Source organism: Mus musculus, chromosome 6, assembly GCF_000001635.26.
Source record: "Mus musculus strain C57BL/6J chromosome 6, GRCm38.p6 C57BL/6J".
In the NCBI taxonomy this organism is placed as follows: domain Eukaryota; kingdom Metazoa; phylum Chordata; class Mammalia; order Rodentia; family Muridae; genus Mus; species Mus musculus.
This window is the reverse complement of record NC_000072.6, coordinates 52,423,695-52,441,116: the sequence shown is the minus strand read 5'-3', so window position 1 is coordinate 52,441,116 and position 17,422 is coordinate 52,423,695.

Sequence of the window (17,422 nt, the reverse complement as noted above, 5' to 3'; positions counted from 1 at the left end):
CCTTTGACCATTGAGTTCCCGGATAATAGACACACACAACCTTTCTTTGAATAGTAATCCTTAGCACAAGAGCTGGGCAGATGTCTGCCCTCTGCACTCCATGCCACTATGTCTATTCCCAGCCAATAATCCCATGCTATAATCTGCCATGTTTTGTCTGGGTTGCTCTTAACTTAGTGAGCAAACCCCACATTGCCATTATTTTAAGATTCTTATCCCATGGTGCCTTCTCCTCTACCCACCTCCTTCTGTCTCTCCTTCGTGTTTCTCCTCTATCCCCAAACCCTGAAACCCCAAACCCCTCCTATGTCTATTCCGCCCAACTCTTGGCGGTTGGCATCTTTATTTACTAACAGACATAACTTGGGGGCAAGGTCACATAGTGTTGTTGCGGTAAAACTCTCCATCCCAAATATGCCCCGGCAATGAAAACACAACATAATTAATATGAATACATGCTATATATCTAGGTTAGGCAGATCTACCACTACGCTACCATCTTGAACTTGTGGTTTCTTCAGGCCAGGTGCTGCTGCTCTGCTTTTCTTCCTCCTCCTCCTCTGTGTTCTTTCCCTCTTCTCTTTTCTCCTTCTCTCTTCCCACCTTCTGCTCCACCTTCCCTTTTATCTGCCCAGTCATCAGCTCTCCTTTATTTTACAAATTAAGGTGGGAAGCAGGTTTACAGGAAATCACCTAAGTGCTGACTCATTCCTCGTTTGCAACCACTCACAGGAGAACAGAACAGCAAATATAATTAGCCCCAGGGCTATCCACAACCTAGCAGTCACTTGGGTCTGTGTAGACTCTTCTGGAGCAGCCAGGTCTTGGGGACTGCACTTAGCTTTACAATACATAGCAACCGACCAAACCTCACCTGGCTTCTCTTTCTACCCATTAACCCTCTACCCACTTACCCCGAAAGGCTCTGTTGTAGCATCTTCTGGGCTAGGTCCTGATGCCCACTCTAACACTCCATATGTGTGTGAGCATGTTGTCAGGTTTCCAGAGTCCTTGGGGTTTTTTTTGGCTTTGAGGTTTTTGGTTTTTTTGGTTTTTTAATTGGTTTGTTTTCTTCAAGACAGGGTTTCTTGGTGTATGTAGTCTGACCTGTCCTGAAACTCTGTAGATCAGGCTAGCCTAGAACTCAGAGATCTACCAGCCTCTGTCACCTGAGTTCTGGGATTAAAGGGAGGCACACCACCACCACCTAGCTAAAAAAGAAAAAAAAGTCTTAATCTGGAGTTGATATAACCGTTTCAGGTTTTCAAATATAAAACCTGAAATAGAGAAAGCAAGTGGAGAGAAGCAAGGTCAGATTTGTAATCTTAAAACGTTTGTAGGTATTATTTGGGATCTCTATACAGTTCAGTGCTTAGCAGGTTTTTGTTTTTGCTTTTGTTTGTTTGTTTTTGTTATTGTTGTTGGGGTTTGTTGGTTTGTTTGAGTCAGAGTCACTGTGTAGATCAGGCTGGCCTTGAACTCATGGAAATCCACCAGTCTCTGCCTCCAGAGTACTGCAGTTAAAAGTGTGAGCCACTGTTGGAACTTGGTCCAAGAATGAGGAGGATTCTGGATGCTTGTGAGAAAACTCCAAGAAACCAAGAGCAGATCTTGTGACCTCAGTTTCAATAACGTGGAATTGTCCTTGGGTTACACTTCCCTGCCCCTCCCGGGTACAGTGGTGAGGACTGAGTTCGTGTCAGCTTGTTGATTACAACTGGCTACCGCTGCCTTATCTGCCTCTGTGGGAACACCTATTTTTGTGGAGTGCGGCTTGCCTTTGTGACTGGACACTTTACTCATGCGACTCTTCTTAACCATCAGTGTATGAATTGTCTGAGGCTCTGAGTAAAACTGACTATGGCATGAGACTTTAGTCTGCCTCATTTATTGGCTCGGTTCTCCCAGGTCACAGTGCTAACTTGAGTGGTAAGCATACCACCACATCTGATAGCTTTTACTTATGTTTTTAAAGACAAGCTCTCACGTGTTCCAGGCTGGCTTCAGGCTCCCTATGTAACTGACAGTGACTTTGAACTTCTGATCCTGCTGCCTCAGCTTCCCGAGCTCTGGAGGTTTCAGGCGTGCACAACCATACCCAGTTTAAACAATATTATTGTCATTTAAAATACTATGAAAGTCATTTTCTTATCAGAATTTCAGAACATGAAGGAAAAGTAGCCAGGCATGGAGGAACGCACCTTTAGTCCCAGCACCTGGAGGCAGACACAGGAGTTCCAGGCCAGCTAGGGTTACAGAGTGAGACCTTGTCTCAAAAAGCTAAAGAAAACGCAATGGTTATTTACACCGTGCTCCCTATTGAAGTTGCTCAACCCTCTGCAGTTTACCCAGGACACCATGCAAATATTGAAATTTACCCCTTATGCTATGCTAAGGAAAACTCTAAAGGCGGTGCCTTAACGAGGATGGCAGATTCCACTGTCAGCCAAGGCAGCAAAAGTTCCCGGCTTCCTTGAACTCACATCTGCTTTGGAATGTGGTGAGGCCTGAGCTTCAAAGGCAGCCAAAGCTCCCCGAGCTCCAAGCCAAGAATGTGCTTCCACTCTCCTGCCAGTCACAGGATTTAGGGCAGGCACTTGATACGGTTCTAGTCAATGAGCCATGTGAGGGAAAGTTTTAGAGTACCGCAGACCAGGAGACTTCTGGAAAGTTTTCTCCCTCTCCGATAGAGCCACGGAAAAAGGAGGCATTTCTTTTTCTGGCCTTTGTGGGTAGAAAATGCTTGGAGCTGCTGCAGCCATGCTGTGACCATGAGGAAAACCTTAATATGTTAGAAACGGTGGGACAGAGAGGATGCTGAGCAGGACTCTGGTGGCCATAGAACCACTCGGTTAGCTCTTGCTTGTACTTCTGGTCTTCCTTCCTTGTGAGATAATGAGCCTCCTTCTTCCACGGAGGCAGGGGCATTAAATAAGACCTCTGAGTCTCAACATTCAGGAAAGTTCCCAAATCCAATTTAGCACTGAAGTAGGCTCGGTACCTATGAAGTAGGCTCGGTACCTACTTGACTAGCCGTAATAATGTTCATTTGCTGCAGAGTCACTATGTGCCTCTGACGCTGCTAACTGTTCCATTGTTTCTAGTAGGAAGATATTTTGTACCTTTGTAAGAAATCTTCCTTTTAAAGGGAGTCTCACTACACAGTCATAGCAGGCCTAGAACTCACTAAGTAGACCAGGCTGGCCTCAGACTCACAGAGATCAACCTACTTCTGCCTCCCAAGTACTGGGCTTGTATGTAACCACACCCAGCTGCTGTTCCTATCTTAAGCACACAAAATTAAGGCGCAAAACTTTTAATATCCAGAGCTGCATACAGCCATGAGACCATGTGGATTAATCTTCAAGTCCAGCAGACCCAATATCACATTGTGGGAACCTCTGCCCACCAGTGCATTACAGGCAGTCAACAATAATCCTGCTTACACAGAGACTAAGAGGGCAAAGGGCCTACACAGCTCATTTGTAACTTGTCAAATAATTAATTCAAAGTGTAACTCCAGTTCTGTTATGTCAGATTAAACACAAATATTATGGACTTATTCTAACTGTCACTGGGTCTTTGGATTTATTGTCATTGTTTGCTATAAAAGAGATAATAAAGCCCTATGGTGGTGGCACACACCTTTATTCCCAGCACCTAGGAGGCAGAGGCAGGCAGGTCTCCAGGTTCGAAGGCAGCCTAATTTACAGAGTGAATTCTAGAACAACCAGTGCCGCCCAGAAACACTGTCATGAAAAACCAAAACCAAAACCAGAGAGAAAAAATAAGAGGTAACATGGCCAGGGCAAAAAGTGTAGAAATTATAAGGAATAGAATTAAATAGAAATCAACTGTTGCTCTAGCATATAGAAAAATAATTTTTTAAAAAATTGTTTTTGCTGATAATACCCATGGCTTCTCAGAAGTATACAAAAATATAGAAGATTAGGTTTCTGCAAATATTGATGCAGTTTGCAAGGGAGAGAAGATGACCTAACGTGACTATCGTGGATGGCAATGTAGCCCTCTGCGCTTGTGTTTGCTAAATACCTCTCCGTCTTCTCAGGACCATTTCATACTGCGTGTCCTCTATGGGCTTAGTCGTAAGAATATGTTATTGTAGGGGCTGGTGAGATGGCTCAGCAAGAAAATGCACCTGTTGACAAGTCTGACCACCTAGTGTTGGTTCACAGGACCCTCATGGTGAAAGAAAAGAAGCCACTGACTCCCCGAGTTATCCTCTGACCGCCAGATACAGCACGACACAGGAGTGAATGGCAGGCGCACACGCACACTCGCGCGCGCACACACACACACAAACTGAGTGAATAAATAAATAAATAAATAATACATGTACTAACAAGTATATATTATTATAGAAAACTACCTAACACGAATGACATATATTAATTAGGAGGCTTGAGAATGTAAGGGAATCTAATTGAAAACGCAGCATAAAAGTCAAATTCCACAACAGAAAATTGAAAAAAAAAAAAAAAAGCCATGAACTTCCAGCTCAGCGTCATAAAATACTCAGTAAACATAGAAACACATCTAATCTTGACACAAAGAGAATATTAAAGACATGACAATTTTGTGTCCCTGAAGTTGTTGAAGATTTGTGAATCTGATAAATGTGTGGCTTGGTGTTGGAGGAATTGCAGCCACACCCATGGAGAGAAAGTGGTGCTATTCTCTTGAGAGCAGAGTGAGCCTCAAGATAATACGGAGTGGGTATCGAGAAAGCAGACCAGCGGGCATCAAGACTCCTCACCGGGCTCTGCTCTTCACCATCGCCGGAGAAAGGGCATCTCTGCAAGTGCTGTCAGGGTTTCCAAAGGATGACTCTAACCACTGATCTACAGGAAGCCAAGCAGGAGCCCTACAGGCTGGCAGGGAGGTTGCTGGGAAATATGAGGAACTGTACAGTTGCTCTGGAAACAACCGAAACTTAGCTGTTAGTCTCTCTAATCAAACTGAAAAGGTCTTTTTGTCATTTTGTCTGTATGTCTTCGTTCCATTGACCCACAGATTTTCTGAAATTTGTTGCTAGCAAAACCATGTAAGTAACTACAGAGGGTTTTCTGCTCCTTGTCCACACTTTGCCTGTTCGACTGGCATCTCTCTCCTGGGAATCTTAGTCTTGTTCAGGTGCAGGTTGTCCTCTTAATGGCACAAGACCGGCTTGGATTAGACCAGCTTAGTTAAGGCAACCCCTCAGTTCTTGAGAGTCATTTATTTAGATATTGTGTGTTCAAATTCTGGAGAATGAAGAAGGTGGCTGGAAGTGTCTATAATCGTTTTAAAGGATGGCAATGAGGAAATGAGGTTCTCTGATATACCAGGGGTGAACTAGGAAATAGTCTATCTCGGTTGCTTTTCATTGGGGGTTGGGGGGTGTTTGTTTTTGAAACAGGGTCTCAGGATTTCTCTCAAACTCATGTAGCTGAGACTAACCTTGACCTCTTGAGCCCCTGAATTTGCCTTTCCATTGCTGGGAGTATTGTCATGCACCACCGTGTTGCTTCTGATCTCCATTTGCTATGAGGAAAGCCAGTGTGAAGCCCAAGTCTGCCCTTAGAGCAACATAACACAGAGAGAGGCAGTCAAAGCCAGCTAGGACCGAGCTCGACACCCACCCGTCCCAGCTCCCACTCTGCAAACCAAGGCATCCTCTATAGTTTCAGCTTGATGTAGGTGGCCTTTGCTGTCTCCTGCAGAGAGAACACAAAATGACCCTTTACACTAGAGTCAACCTGGGATTCCGAAGACCTGTGCTCCCAGCTGCAGCCTAATTACAACACTTTGTGTGCAATAACTTTGTACAAATCCCAGCTTCCCCAAACCTCCATTTTTCTCATCTAGTTAAGACTGGTAATTGTAATACTTGTCCTATTTACGTTGTGAAAGATAAAAGAAACACAAGTCTACTAAAATGTAACTGTTACACGTATCAGAGAGTAGTTGTTATACATATCTGAGATGCTGTTACTATTTGGGTAAGTAAATTAATCACCCACCCAAGCAATCTCCTTGTCTTTCTATGTGCATATGAACTGCTTGGCCTGGATATGAGTGGCCTGTGACCCCTCCCCCTTTGCTTCCCAGCCTTGCATAGATGTGGCAATCACAAGACATCCAAGCTCATGTTCCTTCTTGCTCAGCAGATTCCCAAAATACCAGACAAAAAGTTCCAGAAGACCAGCGTCTTGCTGAAGCCCGGCCCCACTCCATTCTACATTCAGAACAGGGATCAGAGATGCAGTACTTAAAAGGCTTTTTAGGACCCTGTAGAAAATTGTCTAATCCAGGAACCAAGAAGTGTGGGTTTCGTTTATCCTCCTAAAATGTAAATGAAATTGCCAAAATCGTGTAATGGATTGGCAGAATTTTAAATGGAAACCGTGTGTTTTCAGAAACTCACTAACTGGTGATCATTCACTTGCAAACAGGAATTAAACTCAATCGAGGAAAGGGAGAAGCCCATGAGAGACACCAACGCAAAGCGAGGACCATCGAGAATCGAGGACGCCACTGGTCAATTAAGTACCACGTAAAGATTTCCAATTTTCTTGTAGTAAATTATTTATTTAGCTCTTCCATACCATCGATATATTTTACAAGTTTAATACCCAAATTATAGCTGGCCCACCCATTTATGGCCCCATAAATGAGTTCTGACTTACCAACGTGAATCCCTGTTCCTGGCAGTGTCAGACTTAGATTGGATTTGGATCTATGGCTTTTATCCTTATCAGACATTTTGAGACTGGTATTTTATTGCTATATTTAAAATGGAAAGTGCTTTGAAATAGACTTGGGGGTGGGGAGCAGAACTTGCTCTCATCCAATGTGCCATTTCCTGACTTATCAGCTGAGGTTGGAAGTGCTCAGCCCTTCTCCGATGCGGAACTCCCTCCACACAGGGGCTTGTCTTAGAGGAAAGTGAGTGATCAGGAAAAATCTTAAGAGTAGCTATGGTGCTCGGCTGCAGTGATGGGCAATTTCCATGTTTATATTCTCCGTAAGCCAAAGAAATACTGAAGAACATAAATGAAACCTGCCTAGCTGTTCTGCACATTTGAACGTGTGTATGGAGCTAAATTGTCAGGCCTTGTTTATCCAGGTCTGAATTTCATAAAATACAGAGAATAAACCAATAAACGTATGACAGAAGACTAACAAATAAAACCTAGGCAACTGTCTCCACTAAGAGTTATTTAAAAAAAAAAAGACATCCCAGAGGTTGGAAAAATAGCCCAACACTTAAGAGCACTGGCTACTCTTGCACTGGACCCAGGTTCAAGGGCCAGCACTCACATGGTAGTTCACAACCATCTGAAATGGCAGTACTAGGGGAACTGACACCCTCTTCTGACCCTTCTGGTCACCAGGCATGAACGTGGTATACGGTATACATGAAGGCAAACATCCACGTACTTCAAATAAATAAATAAATGACTGGGTAAATGATTGGATAAATAAAGGGCTGGAGAGATGATACCAACCCTGAGATTTGCAAAAGAAAACCCAGTTCCATTTTTGAGGCAAATTTGAAGCAAGTTTTAATTAAATACTGACCAGGATAGACTTTGCTCAGGAGCACTCCCTGGAATTCCCAGTCAGTGGTTAGGAGACACGTGTTATAGGAGCTTCTAAGGACAAAACCATTAGGCCACTGTATTTTCCCATGTGGCTATGTTATCCTCCAAGAACTACAAGTCCCAGCATTCCAGGAAGTTACCTGGTCCTTGGGCAGGTGTGGCTTACAGGTTAACTTTGGTTCTTACATTCTTCCCCTTGGGAATTATATTGGGATCATTGGGTTAATGGTATCCAGAGAGGAATTATCATCTCGTTGAGGCATCTATGAGGTAAGAACCAATTGTAATTAGCAGAAGCAGACGGGCCAAAGGCCCTGAGATGGCTGATATCACTATACAGGAAGAGGCTGGAAACAGATGGGCTACCAGCCACTTATTTTATCTCAGGCCTCCTTTTTGTAATGCTTTTTTTGAGCATACCCAGATTATACTGGGTTTGTATAGAATGGTTTCTATAGATTCCCAGCATTCACACGGCAGCTCAAATCACCTGTAACTCCATAGGCAACTACACATAATTAAAAATAAAGAAATCTTTAAAATAAGTAAAAGTAAAAACCAAAAAGCATTCCAGCTCTGAGATTAGTGAGTCCCGTGGATTTATAAATATGAAAACAAGTGCAAAGTAGAACTAAGGGGCAAGATTTATAGTATTTGATGATAGTTTTTAAGCCTTTAGGGAAAAAGTCACAAAATGAATATTTTAAGCTTTATGGAGAATTTTTAAATGTTTACATTTATTTATTTGCATGTATACGTGTATGTGTGTTTGCACACATTCAGTGGTATGCATGTAGATGTTAGAAACCAACTTGTAGGAATTTGCTCTCTTTTACATGTGGGTTCTTGTGATCAAGCTGAGGTTGTCAGGTTTGCAGCAAGCACTTTGACCCGCGGAGCCTCGTCAGCCTGACTTTTAAACTTTTGTGTCACCGTTTTGGTCTGCACATACGTTATAGTTTTACCTATCTCAGATAGGGTCTGATGGGTCCCAGGCGGGTCTTGACCTCATTGTGTAGCCAAGGACCTTGAGTTCCTGATGCCCTGGCCTCCACCTCCCAAGGGCTTAGCTAGGAAACCCCTTAGGTGACCCTCCTTCAGCCCCTCCTCTTCCTCAGGTTACACTCACATCCCAACCTGACCAGCATCTCCTCCTGTCTTTTGAGATGGAAAACACCATCCTTCCAATTCAAAAGTAGAAAATCGAGCCATTCCCTTGTGTCTGTGCCTTTTCGCCTTTCCCTTTCCCATTTCTCTTAAACCAGTGCTTCTGCCTCCCGCAACAAGCAAAGGTCAGTGAATGTTCACTGTTGCCATATTTGAAAAGCTGGATGACAGGGAGCAGAATTTTTATGTATTGTGTCATCTGGGCACATGGGAGGAAGGAGAGCTATTGGTTTTAAGCTGTGGGTTAGAAACTTTTAATTGTTATCTGTTATGTTACTTTCTATGAGTAATGATAAAGTCTTCCAAGGGAGAGAAATCGCAGGAGTTGATACAAATCCATGCACTCCCACAGGAGATACAATGTGTCAGTTAACTGATGAGGAGGGATGTGCCTCACCTTAGGCCGGGTAAGGAAACAAGGGAGTGTGTGAAGGTCATGTATATGATCTGGAACAGGGAGTAGTTGGGAACACTTACACCATTGGAAAATGGTGCCAGTAAAAGACAGGGAAATACTCTTTTTTTTTTCTCAGTTCAGCTATTAAGAATTTAACTGGAGCCGGGTGTGGTGGCGCACGCCTTTAATTCCAGCACTCAGGAGGCAGAGGCAGGCAGATTTCTGATTTCGAGGCCAGCCTGGTCTACAAAGTGAGTTGCAGGACAGCCAGGGCTATACAGAGAATCCCTGTCTCAAAAACAAAAAACAAAACAAAAACAAAAACAAAGAAACAAAACAACAGCAACAACAAAAAGAACTTAGCTGGGGACTGGAGAGATGGCTCAGCGGTTAAGAGCCCTGACTGCTCTTCCTGAGGACCAGAGTTCAATTCCTAGCAACCACAGGGTGGCTCACAACCATCTGTAATGGGATCCAATATTCTTTTCTGGTGTGTCTGAAGACAGTGACAGTATACTCACATACATAAAATAAATAGATACATTTTTAAAAACAGAACCTAACTGAATTGTCCGGCTTGTGAGTTTACACAGCCTAGACATGACTGCCTACACCGCTGAACCAGCGCTGCCCTCTGAAATTTAAGATCAAAGGCTCTCCCATCTCTATTCCCACAGCTTTAAGTGACCCTTCACTCCACATCCTTTTCCCAACATCTGGGCTTTCTTCAGCACTTAACAGTTCGGCATGCTACTTGGCACACGAGGGCATCCTTCTACAGAGGCTGGGAAACTCTCAAGCTAGAATTCACTATACTGATAGCTCAGTGGCAGCCAAGAGCACACTCCTCTCCTTGTTCACAATCCCCTTTAATTGGCCTTTAAATATGGCCGAATTCCAAGTCAAATCATTTGATTTGGCCATACTTACACCTTTCCTGGAACTCTAAATGGGCTTCATGCTTCCTCCCGAGTCTCATCTATCCTGGTCTGCAGGTGGCTGTAACTTTGGGAAAAGGAAGCAAGAGGCCTGGTCAGGTAAATATTGAATGATCAAAGCAGCATAGAGACAGGATCGTTTCCTGCACCCGGATTGGGAGCTGAGTACTTTGGTGTAAAAGTACCCCCCACCTTGAAACATAAAACACCTCCAGTCCAGGGTAAGCGTGTCCACAGAGATGGAGGGGCAACTGGTTGTTGCCAAGGCATAGAAGAGAAGTTGGATAGAAACTACTCAATGGATGGAGGATGTTCTTCTGGACTGAGGTCAAAACTTTGAAACTAGAGGGAGAGAAGGGAACAGGGAGAGAAGGGAACAGGGAGATGGGGGAGGAAAGGAGGAAGGGACTGAGGATGTGCTGTGTGTGTGTGTGTGCGCGCGCACACACACACGCATGCAAGCGAGAGAGGGAGAGAGAGAGAGAGAGAGAGAGAGAGAGAGAGAGAGAGAGAGATTGTACATAATTTTAATGTAGTAAATACCTCAGAACCAGACCCTTTAGAGTAGTTGCTTGTGGACTGGGGCTGTAGCTTGGGGATGAGCACAGGCGTAGCCTGTGGCACCCTGGATTCCATCTCAACAAATATAAATTGCCAAATAGAAAATTACAATAAAACAGAATGTATGAGCGGGTCCATACATAAGATGACTTGTATGACTATGTGAATCTCCCTTCTGACATACACTCCTCCGACCTTTGTTTTAGACTCAGGCATATTCGCTGAGACAGAGCTTCAGGTATAGCAGCGCAGAGGAAACTTCCTATCATCAAATCAGTGCACAGAGAGAGTTTAATGGAACAATGAGTCTGTTTGATCTTCAGAGGAAAGAGGGGACTTCTCAGTTACTGAAGTGAACTTTGTCTTTTTTTCTTAAGTAAAGACCCTGGAGATGTGGGGAAAACCAAACCAACAAAACACAAAAGACGGAAAAGTAGTAAAAGAATCATTGAGGATTGGAATGGAGGCTACAGGTGGATTAGAAAAAATGGACGGGCATATCAAGACACAATGTGTGTATACTGTGTGGACAAACCCCTGAGTCTTACTAATTTGTACTGTTGATGTATGTTAACATTTGTTTTGTTTTGCTTTGTTTTTTAAGACAGGATATCTCTGTGTAGCCCTGGATATCTTGGAACTCTATGTAGACCAGGCTGGCTTCAAACTCACAGAGATCGTCCTGCCTCTGCCTCCTGAGTTCTTAAAATCATGTGCCACCATGCCTGGCTGACAATCATGATTTTAAAGGAGAGACATGTCTTTTTGTTTGAGGTTTGACTTTCACCCAGCGAGACCACACATACTGAACTGGAAAGAAGTGCGACTACGGTGTGCCTCGAGTCTCCTGGCACACAGCTGGTGTGCAAACAGCTTTTGCTAGTGAAGGGACACCATCGACTAGAACGACAGAGTCCAGGATGATGCCCAGTGTTTCTCCTCCCTCCCACACACACACACCCCAATTTCCAATCCACATATTTGGTCCAACTTGAAAGGACCAGGCTGTAGACACAAGTGACACACTCCATGCCTTCAGGGAGAAATGTTGGCTCACTGGACAAACATCGCTGGCTTGTCCAGCAGGTGCTCATGGGGCAATAATTAAAGCAATGCAGAAGTCACGAATGCCAGACTCTTACACAATCCAGCCCTGACAGGGCTTACCTACACTCACTAATGAATATTCCACCCTGGTGCATGCATGCAAAGCAAAACTGCTAAGCTGTGCGCTAATTGATTTGATCAATGTTTCTAGTTCTCTCTGAAACTTTATTAAAAAAAAAAAAGAGTAACCAAAGCAAGCCTATGTTTGAGAAGTGTATATTCGGCAATGACAGATGCTAACTCCAGCTGGCTCTGTGCCCCAATTGCATGAGCTCCGGAGTCTCCATAAACCCTGATTTACTAACTCTGGACTGCCCAGCTGTCCTCTCTAAGTTGCAGCTTTGCCCTGTGTGTAATTAGTGCTGAATTGTTGGTTTGTTTTCCAGTAAGAACATACAGCATACAATAAAATTTAGAAAACTTGTCAGCACTTTTTTATATGTATATATATATAAAGTCATAGGCTTAGAGAACCCAAGAGACGGTAGAGGAATTGCTTTTATTCCAAATTAGGGATGGAGCTGAGAGACATCTCCAAGGACCAGCAGCGGGTCAGTTAAGGGTGTGATTGGAACCAGACTTCCCGTGCCACTGGATGAATGCCCCTGCACCATTGGTTTGGAGCCACCACTTTGTCTGTCTTCCCCTGAGACGCTCCAAAGCCGAGGGATGATGTCATTCCAGAAATATACCATGATATCACTTTGAAATTATTCTCCCACATGGTATAAAGAAAACAAAACCAAGCAGTACCTGTGGACGCTACATCACGACCCACACACGTGTCTCCCTGAGCACTCGACAAGCCCAGCCAGCCTTGCTTTTGCTGGACCCTTAAAAAAAAAAAAAAAAAAAAAAAAAAAAAGCAGGCCAATTCTGAGGTCTAGACAGGCCCCAGACAGGGTTTCCAAAAGCTTTGAAACGCTGCTTTGGAATGGAGTCGTTTAGAGGCAATTTAACCCAGAAACTAAGTTGACATTCAGAACATTTATTTTGAAAACATTTTTTAAAGCAGCTGGTCATCCTTTAAAATACGACGTTACATCTCCCTGGCAGCCAACGAGGAAGGCGGAGAGTCTCCAGCTCCTAAGACCCAATCCCAGACATGTGCAGTCTCTTGGCTAAGTGTTCTCACCCGAGGCCACTTGGTCAAAACACATCCTTACCACCAGGTTTCTTTCTCTCGTTGGCCGTGCCAGGGGTACACGGTTATGCTTGGAAGCAATGTACACAAGTCCCAGGGTTCTAGACGCTACCTGACTGAGGCTTTTATTTAATGCAGCATAATTATCCACAGGGGGGAAACATCATAGTGCAGAACTTGCTCTGGCAGGTGGGAGGGACTTCCAGTTTCTCTGTGAAAACAAGTGAGTGCTTTTCAGATGATGGTGTCCCAGGTGCACAGGCACACCATCATCTTCTGTCCTACAAAAGCCATCGGGAGCCACATTAGGGTCCCAGAAACTCTGTCACCCTCTCATTGTCTCATGACAAGTGGAATTTTCCCAGTGCACAAAGCCACAACTACTGCTTCAGGCTCACCTTCTTTTGCACACCATTTTCTTTCCTAAGGAATAGCAGCATTGTCTATGAAGAGTCAGTCGGCAGTATCTAAGAGACTTAGACCACGCTGCCTGTGTCACACTTGGGATGACAATGTGGCTCTTAACACTTAGGTCTTGAGAAAGCATGGCTACTCTCCTAGCATTGTGTGACCATGAGAATTATTGCTAATCACCTTCGGTATAACAGGCGAGAACAGCGCCAGGCATCCTGGGCTGTGCAGCCTCTCAGTTTCTTTTTTTAAAAACCCTTATTAGTCATTTTCAATTCAGCTTTTTAAAAGTCTTTGTCCAATTGCCCTTCGGGAACTATAAAGTGTCAATTAGGTATGACAAAGGCATGGGATAGACACGGTTACTTATTGCTACAGTAAGAGAAAAAAGATGGCTCTCTGAAGCTATCAAACCAATCTGTAAAATGGAATGGGCCACTGGACCTTCAGAAAATGTGCCCAAATATTTGCAGAGTGTATTTTGGCTACCTCCCTGAAGAGATATTAAACCATTTTCTTTTACCAGAGAATTTACTACCGTTACATTTTATATTAATTTAATGACTTTGATCCAGCAATGATCATTTATTTGCCTAAATTACTAGTCCCTTAGTACTTCATCAGTAAAGGGAAATATTTCATAGAGATGGGGTGAAGCCTCTAATGACTATAAGAGCGTAATTTAAAGTAACTTCAACAGGTATTGTAACTTTGACCAATTGCGTTACTAATTTGGAGAATCAATTATCTCCCGGACCCTCTCAATCTCCTGCCTCATTTAATTGGTGGTGGCTGTCCAATTACACATCTGGCACAGTAGTATTTGCATCAGTCAATCTCCAGCCAATCAGACACTGACCCTGGATGCAAGGTCCTACTTTTATAGGTTCTAAGACATGGGTGCTTTTATGCTTCTAGTTAATTTTAGTTTGTAACAAACTATCCATAAGATCTTGCTATTTTATCATTCCATATTTTTTAAAAAGTGTGTGTGTGTGTAGTGGGGGGAAGTGAACATGCCTCAGAGACATGCCAAGGTCAGAGGTCAACTTTGTGGTGACCTTGACATTTCTCTCCATCTTCCTTTATGAGAGTTCTATGGGGTTTGTTTGGTGATTTGAATAAGAAATGTTCCCCATGGGCGCATGTATTTGAGCTCCAGTCGGTGGTGCTGTTTGGGGAGGTGATAGAACCTTTTTAGAACGTGCAACTTTACTAGAGGAAGCAAATCAGCAGGGGTGGCCTTTGAGAATTTATAGCCTTAACCCAATTCTGCCCAATTTTCTCCATTCTCTGGCTCCTCCTCTCTCCTTTCTTTATGTGGATAAAGATGTGATTGGCCAGTGTCCCACTCCTGCCACCAAACCATGCCATGTTACCCCCTCTATTATAGACTCCATTCCTGTGGTGCATGCCATAAGCAAATGAGCTCTTCTTTAAGTTGATTCTGTATTTTATCACAGCCATGGAAATGGACACAATGCACCAGTTTTGCTCCAGCAAGTGCCTTCATTCCATGAGCCAAACTATTAAAGACCAATGGAACGGGATGCAGAAATATTCAAAATTCCATGATGGTACAGTACACAAAGTGTACAATGGGCCAGTCATCTAGCTTGTTTCAAGTTGACATAAAACCAGGTAAAGAGGAGTGTCCATCTGGCTCCTAGCAAAGACAGTGAGCTGAATCATCTCTTATAGGAAGACTGAGTGCTTTGTACGGTGAAGCTGAGCCATGGTTTCAGGGCGCATTGAAGGAAGTACGCATTCAAGGCTTCCAGAAGGCAGAAAAGATTACTACAGAGGAGAAAATTCTGCACCAAGGAAACAACACACCACATGGGGGAGCCACCAGGGGGTTCCATTCGGCCGAATCATGATGTGTTCACAGACAAAAGGAACAACACACCTAGGAGAAGAGCCAGCACCTTTGAAGAGCTGAAGGGTTGTTGAAGATTTCCTTCTGGAAGCAGTGTGTGTGTGTGTGTGTGAGAGAGAGAGAGAGAGAGAGAGAGAGAGAGAGAAGAGAGAGAGAGAGAGAGAGAGAGAGAGAGAGAGAGAGAGAGAGAGAGAAAATGGTTGCATGCTACAATCACAACATGATCATGGGCCTTGTCTCTGTCACCTGGTAACCTTGTGTGCTTAGGCAAGCTCCTCCAACACTCTGTGTCTTGGTTTCCTAATCTGTAGAGCGGTACCAAGACCCACTTCTTAGAGAGACTGGGTGAATTAAAAACAGTATACACAATGTACCTGGCAGCTAGCAAGTGCCAGTGAGACCATATTTATTGGCATTATTAAGACAGAGTGTATCATGGATACACTCAGGGAGGAGACTTAGCCATCAGAACCATTTCAGGTCCTTCCTCTGCTAGACAACACAAAAATAAAGGAAGTCCAAAGAAAAATGATGTTGGTAGCAAGTGGAAAGTTGAGGCAAACTTAATGACCACTGTGCTGGCTAGTTTCATGTCAACTTGAAACAAGCTAGAGTCATTCTGAGAGAAGGGAACGTCAACGGAGAAAATGCTTCTGTAAGATCAAGGTGTTTGCAAGCCTGCAGGGGTTTTCTTACTTAGTAATTGATAGAGCAGGGCCTGCTCTATTGTGGGGGAGGCCATCCTGGGCCTGCAGTCCTGGCTGCTACAAGAAAGCAGGCCGACCAAGCCCATGATAAGCAAGTCAGTGAGCGGCATCCCTCCATGGTCTCAGCATCAGCTCCTGCCCCCAGGCTCCTGCCCTGCTCGAGTTTGTGCCCTGCTTCCCTCAGTGGTAAACAGCAATGTGGAAGTGTCAGTCAAAGAAACCCTTTCCTCCCCAAGTTTCTTTTAGTCATGGTGTTTCGTTGTAGCAACAGAAACCCTGACAAAGATAGCAACCTTGGAGGAAGAATCTGAGGACCTATGCCAAGGCGCACCCAAGCTTAATGTGTATGATGCTTATATAATTTAGTGTCTTTTCTCCCACCACTATAATAAAATACCTGATAGAATGAACTTACAGGAAGGCTGGTTGGTTTTGGCTTCTCGTTTCAGGGATGGTGGACCATCCTGGTGGGGACAGCATGAAGGGATAGCACTGTCTATGTGGCAACAGCTTCCGTTCACGTTATGGAGAACCAGGAAGCAGGGGTTATAGTCAAAGCCAACCTAGCTTTGAGTGACTCAGCTAGCCAAACCCCACTTCCTAAAGGCCCCACAGCCTTCAAATAGAGCCATGGGCTGGGGACTGAGCACTCAAAATGTGAGGCTGTACGGAACATCTCAAATTCAAACTACAGCAAAGTGCAGAGTAAATGTTTATCTCAGAAAGGGAAGGAAATCGTGAGGAACAAACTTGAGCAAACAAAGCTGCAACGACTAAAACACTCACGTTTTAAATGAACTCCCAGGCAAACCTAATTTTTACTTTTGACTGGTATATTCTTTATTTCTTCATGTGCCAAATATTTTAGAATATCATTTTCCAAGAATAATTCCATCTCTCCTCTGGAGGTTGATCAAAAGTTGTTTTCTCAAAGTATCTTAACTGTAGAAAGCGTCTTTTCTTATTACACTTGTTTGTTTCTTTATGGGGTGAGTATATGTGTGTGCATGTGTGCATGTGTGCGTGTGTGTGTGTGTGTGTGTGTGTGTGTGTGTGTGTGTGTGTGTATGTGTTTGAACTCAGGTCATCAGATTTGGCAGCAAGCGCCTTTACCTGCTGTCTCTGGCCCTAGACTATACTTTTGAGAGGACAGAACCAGTATGTTGATCAAGTTTCAGTGATGAGTGACCCTCATGCTTGCAACTTCACAAGCTCAGGAACAAAGACTCTTCCACAGAGCACAGCCCCACTCACCAACGTTACTCCTCAGGCCTGCATAAGGACATGTGCGACTGGCCTTGATTCTCTGTGCCCCACTTCCCAGTGAGTCAGCACAGTAATCAAAGAAAAATGCTGGATGTTACCCTTACCCTGGGACAACCATCAGCAACTGAACATAAACAGAAGTGCCCCAGGAATGTGTACCACGTGACCCCAGAATCACACTCCCTTACCCCATCTCAAGACAAGAGCACACGGGCAGGTTAGGGGAGGGCAGACTAGA